This window comes from Mastigoproctus giganteus, chromosome 3, assembly GCF_048544385.1.
Source record: "Mastigoproctus giganteus isolate SK-2022 chromosome 3, ASM4854438v1, whole genome shotgun sequence".
Taxonomy (NCBI): Eukaryota; Metazoa; Arthropoda; class Arachnida; order Uropygi; family Thelyphonidae; genus Mastigoproctus; species Mastigoproctus giganteus.
Window position 1 is genome coordinate 82,023,183 of NC_143577.1, and position 8,992 is coordinate 82,032,174.

Genomic DNA, 8,992 nt, shown 5'->3' on the forward strand with positions numbered 1-8,992 from the left:
ATGTGGGGTTGGTAGAGATGAACCGGGGAGAGTGAAAGCGAGAGGACAGTTTGGTGGAATATAAAGAGAGAATAGGAAAGAAGAAATAGAGAAAAGTTATCAGTGACCCAAATCATTGGCTAAAGTAGCATCATATATTAGCAGTTTACAGTTCTAAACTGTCTGTCTGTCGAACTTCTGTGATAATTCACTGGTCAGCACCAAAAATGTTTCTGGCTTGAAAATAGTCAATTCTTAATTTCAGCATGAGAGAAACGAATATAACATTTAAAACTCTGTTAGCTCTCGGTTCCACGATATAGTCCTTGTGATTTAGGGGAATAGGTTAGTACCGATACGCCATGGTTTTTTTTTTTTTTATTTTTTTATTTCTGTGTATCATTTACCTTGCAAGTGTGTTCATTTTTTTTCAGGTTTATAGACAAAAATTACGTAAAAAGCCAGGATTCCACGTAAATGTGTTGACAGGTTTTGTTGTGTGTGGTGATGTGCCATTTTCCACTCAAAAACGCCAATTGCCTCCACTTGTGAAGACAGCCTACTACCATTATTTTGGCTGTAAGGTAGCGGATGAAGACAAACCCTGGGCACCTCATATTAGCTGCAACACATGTGCTGTAAATCTCCGTGGATGGTTGAATAACAAAGGACATTCAATATCTTTTGTCATCCCGATGATTTGGAGGAAGCCTTCAAATCATGTAAATGACTTATTTCTGCATGGTGCCTCCTCTTCAGCATGGCATGTCAAAAAAAAAGGAAGTGGACTGTGGAATACCCCAACATCCCGTCAGCTATCCGACCAGTGTCACATGGGGATGGTCTGCCTGTACCTCACCCTCCAGAAGAGTACTTTGAAGTCTGATGAAGATGAGGACAGTGTGTTAGGTGTCTGACGGCACCGGGGGTCCCCCATCTTCGTGGGGATAGTGGGAGGAATGGTCAACCTGGGCCTTCAACATCACAGGATCCTGACTCGCCGAGTGAGTCACACAGAATCATTCAATGTGAACTAGGTGATCTAATTCGAGACCTAGATCTATCGAACGATAAAACAGAGCTTCTGGGGTCAAGGCTCCAACAGTGGAATCTTCTGCAACCAAATGTCAAGGTGTCCGGTTTCAGGAGCAGGCAAAATGCTTTGACTCCATATATTAAAAGGGAAAACAACCTTGTTGCTTGCTGTGATGTCAATGGTTTGATGACAGCTTTGAATGTGGAGCACAACCCACAGGACTGAAGGTTATTCATAGAATCATAAAAGCTAAGTTTAAAGGTTGTTTTGCTCCACAATGGCAATGCTGTTCCTTCAATTCCTCTAGGCCATGCTGTCCGCGTGAAGGAATGAAGTACAAAGACCACCAATGGTAGATCTGTGGAGACTTGAAGGTGATTGCAATACTGCTGGGCATGCAGTTGGGATATACGAAGTACTGCTGTTTCCTGTGTGAGTGAGACAGTCGGGCTAGATCGTCACACTACAAGAGAAAAGTCTGGCCTCTAAGGGAAAATCTGCGCTCCGAGGGGAAAAAAATGTCCAGCACAATCCTTTGGTTGATCGAAGCAAAATTCTTCTGCTCCCTTTACACGTCAAACTGGGACTCACGAAGAACTTTGTTAAGGGAATGAACTAGGATGGAGAAGCTCTTTCAAGTACCTGAGCGGGCAATTTCCACTGTTGAGTGATGCTAAGTTTAAGGAAGGAATCTTTCTTGGTCCGCAAATTCGTGAACTTTTAAAAGATAAACTTTGAGCGAGTCCTCCAGGGTAATGAGAACGCAGCTTGGGAAGCCTTTAACAGTGTTGTGCATGACTTCTTGGGAAACTGAAGATCTGGAAACTATGTTGAGACTGTGAACAACCTTCTAGAAAAGTATCATCAATTAGGCTGCAACGTGTCACTGAAAATCCACTTTCTCGACTCTCATCTGGACTTCTTCCCTGGCAACTGTGGTGCAGTGAGTGACGAGCACGGTGAGCGGATTCCACCAAGACATTTCAGCAATGGAAAGAAGATATCAGGGTAGGTGGAACGCTTCTATGCATGCTGACTATTGTTGTATTCCACTTCCGAGATGCCCCGGAAGTGGAATACAAGCGAAAAGAAGGCGTTGTCGTGAATAGGCCACATTTTGAAAAAGTACTTTCGGTTCCTGTGCAGTTTTCTTGTGTTCTTGTTTTTTTTACGTTTTAATTAAAAAAAACTGTGATTATGTTGTATCAAGAAAATGTAATTATGAGATTGTTTTAATATTACTTTCCACTTCGACCACTACTGAAATTACTATATTCTTAGACAATAGCGAAAATACTGTATCTCAAAAACTAGAGCTAATAAAAAAATTACTGAAGTCATATTGGTTTTTCTCGACCCAAAATTAGTAAAGTTTGCCTATTTTAAGAAAGGAAACACATTCAAAGAATTTTTTTGTTGAACAGTGAATATGCCATTTATTCATGGCATGGTATCTGAATAGGAGGAATTCTTCCTTGTTTCATTATCAGTAGATTAATTAATTTTCAAAAAGAATGCTTGATTTTGAGTTGGACTTTTTGGCTTAGCTCTTTTGAAGTTATTGCAAGTAAGATAAATTTCAATATCGATTAAAAGTCTTTATTCCAGAAAAATGGAAAAACTCTTTTTGAACATTCATTCCATGGATTAGCAAGCTTCCTGTTCCATTTAGAGAAGGATATGTTAGGGAAAGAAGATGGCGCACAGGTGTTTTCTGTGCGAGTCGGTGTTTTCTGTCGAAGAAACTGTCCAGAACTCTTGAACGATGATTGGTTTTGTTCAAATGACTAATCGGAGGTTCAAGCGATGGTTAGTGTGGTTGGTCCATTCCATTTATAACACTCACTGGCTGAGAGTGCAAACAGTAGGTTTGTCACGGTTCAGACTCTGACGGATAACTTTCGTCAGAAAGAGTAGAACAGGACCACTTTATGTCCAGCTTGGATCTAGATAATGGGTTTTTCAATGACTGCCTACAGATAGCAATGTAGCAAGTAAAGTAATCGTAGTGATGCGAACAGTGATTGTTTATCATAAACATATCTGGCTATCCTGGGAGTCTTCCATTCTCTGCTGATCCGAATCCAATGATGCCGTCCTTCCGCTGTACAAAAGGCTGTACTACCTTTAATACAGACTTCATTTGTCTTCCTACAGATTGGTAACTTGAAGCATACACATCGGATTCTATCGAATAATCTGCATAATCAATATCTCCATAGTAACTACGCAAGTTTAAAATTTTTTCTTATATTCACTCATAATTAGTTTTTGTGCCAATAGATGTCACTGCACTCACAGGAAAACAGTTTTTTAAAATATCAAAACGAATATTTTTATGGGTTTTCCAAGGTACTTCACCGAGTTTTGATTGCGATTTTCCGCATAATATTAGAATATTATAGACAGCGTCTAGTATCCATTCTGATAATTGCATCTTCATCCACGGGAACATTACCTCTTTCTGTCCATAAACACAACGTGCTTAAGAGGCTTTAGTTGAAAATTCTTGGAGATTGGAAATCCCTCTGCCTCGTCCTCAACACACTTAGAAAAGTGTGTGCGCGCGCGCGCTTCAAATGGAAAGTACTGTTCACCCTGAAGTAGGGTTGTTTACAGAGGAGATCGCGTGAGTGCTTTTGTTTGAATACGAATCACCAGTACCACTGGAAGGTATTCATTCAAAATCAATAAATAGGTTGAATAAACCACAGGAAGTAGAAGTGACAAGATTGTTCTCAACAAATGCCCGCTTGTGAAACTCCCAAGTGTTTATCAGAAAACGCTTAAGTTTTTAAGGTGTCTTAATTTTTATAAACGAGATCCGTAACTGATATACGAGTTGAAAACATATGATGCAGAAATAATGCTAATTCTGGCAGAATCATTCACCTCGCAGTTTTTTATATTTCAGTTTTGCCTTTTGTCTTTTCACGAGGTTAGTCACTTCCATCTGCCGGATTTTTGCGTCAAATATGGAGTTCTGCAGGTCACTGATTCGAACCTGCTATCCCACTGACATGATTCAAACTAATGATCAAAAGCAACTTATTCTGGGGCCAACTTGGCTGCATTTGTACAGGATGACAAAACACAAGACGTTGCCAACGACAGAACCACAATTATCTCGGATTCCAGTTCCAAAAGATCCTTGTCTTCATGAACTTACTCTTTGTGTTTATATAGCTTAATATATACGTACGAGGTTTCCTGATGATGCTTAAACTTCTATATATTGTATTTTGCTCCTTATTCACCCACTCTTGTAAATCATTGCTGCGTAGCTGTAGGCAAAGAAATAAAATTGTGTTAGCATTTTGATTACTAACACGACTGGGGCGACCTCTTTGAATCTTTTACATGAATATATAAATATAGTGGCCATTCGCAATATATTTCTGATTATTTGAATCTAGCGTCTATTAATACAAGCCTATGATTTATTGACGTCCCGTATGATGTAATATTCATCTATGTAGATGGATAGTCTTGTACTTATTGGGAAATTCAAGGGAAGTCTGTAAAAATCGTGATGTAAATACGATCATCCATCGGGAAGATGAGGATGTTTAGAAGAAACTACAAAGATTCAGATATTTTTATAGGAAGATCGTTTCACATGACTCCAATCTAAAGAGGAAAAATGCAAACGACTGGCTATCATTCCAGTACCTGGAATAGGTGCACTTAGCCATACTTTTTTGGCCATTCGTCGCATGCGCCGTGCTCGTTCTGAAAACCTGTTGGGACAAACATTTTCTAATTCGATAAATCTTTAAAATAGTCTGCCGTGTGGTAGTAGACAGAGCCTTGTGAAACAGTTAGCCATGACAGCTTGATGAATAGGTCCTATAACTCACGTCTCTTCCTATATCTAGTAAACTGGGATGATCTTTAATACCGTCTGATAACGCCGTCCCGTATTTTTCGTGTCAGGACGAGAATTAATTTTTCTCTGTGTCAATCTTTTGCCGAGATAGACAGAAGAACAATTAGTTATTGTTCAATAAACAGCGCACAGCGAGAACGTATTATTAATCAAAATGTCATGCTTCACAGAATCAATTAATTTAGCTAAATTTCGGGACCCACACCTGCCGCCGAAGTTGTTTTAGCTTTAACGTTCAACGGTTAGTTTGGAAAGTAAGTACCAAGTCTAAGACGGGAACCTTATTTGGATCAAAGTAAGAAATTTTGTTGAGGAAAAAGTTGGCACTGTTTCAAATATGCGCTGTTGATGGGAAGAAGATAAATTTTACACTTTCTTTTGCTGGTTGCTTTATTTCACGACAAACCTCTAATAGAAGGAGAGATAAAACAAAAAAAAAAACGAAATCAACGAAAGAGTACCGTGATTTTGACAGCTGAGTAGTTCTGATAAAGAAAACAGATGGATTAAAATGGATGCAAAAGACATCCAAGTACAGAAGAGACACTCATCATGAAAACATACATTTGTCACAGTAATGTTTATTAAAAGCCATTAAAAAGCTTTATGCTGGATGCATTAGAATTATGGTCTGATCATAGAGTTTCTTGTAAACTGTCATTTTTTTTTTTTTTTTTTGTGTGAATATGTCTGAAGCAAGACAATACTTTTCCTTATGTTGTGGGATGAAAAATCAGTGCTTCCTATTGAAAAATCTACATTTCCTCCCGGACACCAAACTTCATTATCCTATAAAGGCATTCATTAAATGCTCCTAAATATCCCAACGAAGAGTGATATATTTCCATCAGAAGTGAATCTATACAGGAACTTTCCATATGTGTGTTAAGTGGAATAACCACCTCAAAATAAAGTTACACATTTTGCGAACAGAAATCATGGGATCACGTACAAACTGGGCGGTGGGGAAGAGTTAAAAGTGATTTAAGATGAAACACATAAATGTTATAATCCAAACTGACGTGAAATTTTTCTAGGAAGGCAATTGTCTTGTCCATGATTTATTGGATCTTTGCTAGTAGGGAGAAGGACATCATTATCTCTGTATACAAAACGATGGTTAAACCGCATCTGGAGTATTGTATGCAGGCCTGGAGACCTCACCTAAAAAAATAACTTCTGGAGTAGTTTCAAAGAAGGGAGACTGGATTAGTGATGAGGACGAAGGTTTGCATATATGAAGAACGTCTTAAAATGTGTTGACTGCAAATTTTAACAACTAGACACCTAACGATCAATCAGATCGTTATCTGATTGAGGTATATAAAGCCCTTTAGGAGTTGAGTAAAATGAATGAGAAAAGTTTGTTCTCCCTCGTAGGTTAGACAAGAATCCGCAGACAGGAATATAAAATTTCAGGGAATAACAAAAGACTGGATTTCAAGAAATTCGCCTATGGGCAGGGGTTGTTTATTGAACGTTGGAATAAATTGACTCCCAAAGTAGAGGCAATGAATCTGGCTAAATTCAAAGAATGGGATAGTATGAATATTCTGTTTTATTCTATTTTTGGCTAATGCAGAAAAAGGCTTTCTTGTATTATTCGACGTTACTAATAATAACTGGAATGCATCCGGGTCTTGATGAGACCACCTCCATGTGCCGTATAGTCCTGATCTTGTATCTTCGAATTTTCACATTAGTGGTTTACCGAACGCAATTAAAGGATGACGCAGGAGTTAATATGGTTCATAACTCCTGCACTCTAGTAAACACTCCTGACTGAATCGAAAAAGCTTGTCTGTCATTGGAATACGAGTACAGAAGTAGGTAAAAAAGTTCCCAGCAACATGGGAACATTTTCAGAGCTATAATGAAATTTGCCTTATTGACGGTTACATCTCGTAGAAATAAGATTTCTATCTAAATTTAGCGCATAAATGACTCTAGATCGTCAAGCGATATAAAACGAGTTGGAATAAGAGTTCTCAAACTTCTCTGCAGTAAGGATCTTATTCCTGTACAATCACTTGCTGAGGTCGGCCTGTTCCATATGGAAGCGCATTGCGTTTCCTCATACCAAGCAAACCATAGTTTGATGCTTAACTTAATCACACTGGCCCTTTTCTGGCAGAGATTGGCGTATGTTTATCGTTGCGAGACCGTACTGGATTTGCCACAGACTCGTTTTCAAATAGTGTAACAAATGTAGACGTTACGTAATTGACAATGTGCTTTTCGGAAGCTAAACTACGATAACCTGGTCTTACAGTGCTTGAATTTCTTCACGATTTCAAAAGAAACATTTGCGTCACCGCAAAAATTCCGATAGTTTTGTTCCCCCTAGTTTGCGTGGCATTTGATGTTGCTCACCCACAGATAAGCTTTAAGTTAGGTGCACGAGCATTGCGATTGGATCAAATCCAAAAGCCAAACATACTCGCAGATAAATCCCGTTACGGTTTGCTGTCCGACTTGCTATCGCTCACTTCTGAAGCGTTTTGTGTGGGTGTTCTTTATCCTTTTTTAACTGTGTCAACTTTTGGAGATGTTGAAGAATGACTTGCAACAAATATGACGGTAGTTCGACCAGTGTCGACAGGCCTTTTATGTGCAAGGAGTAGAATCAGAATCGATGTACATTTTGCAACAAAAATAGAGAATTTTGTGTAAAATATTGAGATTCAACAGTTAAAGCTTCTTTCGGGATAAGAAATTGTTTGGAAGTATTCTGAGAAATAAAATTATTCACATTAAAATGCTAGGCTGAAGTCTTGTGAACATATAACCGAATGGATTCAAAATAAGTTAAAAGTTGACCTAATCCTTAAAGAATACTAAATTTATAACGATAGTACTATATCCGAAGTAAAGTTGTGAATAATTATTGTTAATAACTGAAGGGAAAACAAACAATTATTTAAAAATGAACCTGTAGGTTGGTTAAGGTCAAAAACAAGGTTCCAGTTTAACGTTCGGTGGTTAGATTATTCATTTAGTAAATTCCCTTCCAAATGACATGTTTTTCTATTTATATCTTTCATTTATATCGCTTTTCATTCAATTTTTCCCTCAAACGAATTAATGAATAGTTAGGAGGGGATAAAACCCTGTTTGGACTTGATCACGCATACCCGAAGTAATAAATACACACCTGACCCTCTTTTATCCGTTATACTACTGATTAAACTTTTATTATTGTGCTTATGACATCCTCATTCACATTTTACTTAGTCATGTGCGGAAAGATATCAGTTACTTAATTTGGTATGTAAAAATTCTTATTGAATTCTGATTGTTACTGTAAACTTGAGTCCTGGTTGACTTTTTTTTTTTTTTGGATGATATATCTTAGTACAAGTAAAACTTCAGGCCAATATTGTAAGCAAATATATATTCAAAAACTGTTTTGATATTATATAATCAGAGGTCAATGTGAACAATTTTTATATAACGGTACTTTCGTTAATAAAATACTTTAATTTTAACAATAAATGTAGATGACTTTTTTTTTTTTTCAAGGGCTAGAGATACTCAACTACTTGAGCAGCAATGCGCCAGTTCATATGGTCTTTTCTATTCTGTATTACAACTGTACATTATGTTCAAGGAGTTAATGTGCATGTTTCATGGACAGAAAAAACCCACATTAGCTTACAGGGAAAATCCTACTCTCCCTCCACTTGAAATCCATTTACAAACAGCCCAATTTAATAGGCCTTTAAGAATTCTTCCAGTTTCCGAAGGGATTTGGATCCAGGCGTCTCCAAACGAGTAACAAATTGCAAAACCGATATACTATCAAGGAAGATGTCTTTATGAATCGAAAATTATCTTAGCTCATTATACAAATGAGAGGCTACGATATACTCTCAAAGGTCACAACCTGCTTAGCATCTTTAGTCACAATTAACTTTTTTTTTTTTTTAGTTCCCAGTTAAAAATTTAAAAAATTACTTAGGTTTACCCACTGCAATTATTAAATAGTGCTTCTGTTGTGCTCTTGTAGTAGCACAGTGGTTACAACAGTTATTCTTTCACATCGTGTAGTAAAGGACTAGATTCGAATCTAGCCGAGATTAGAAATT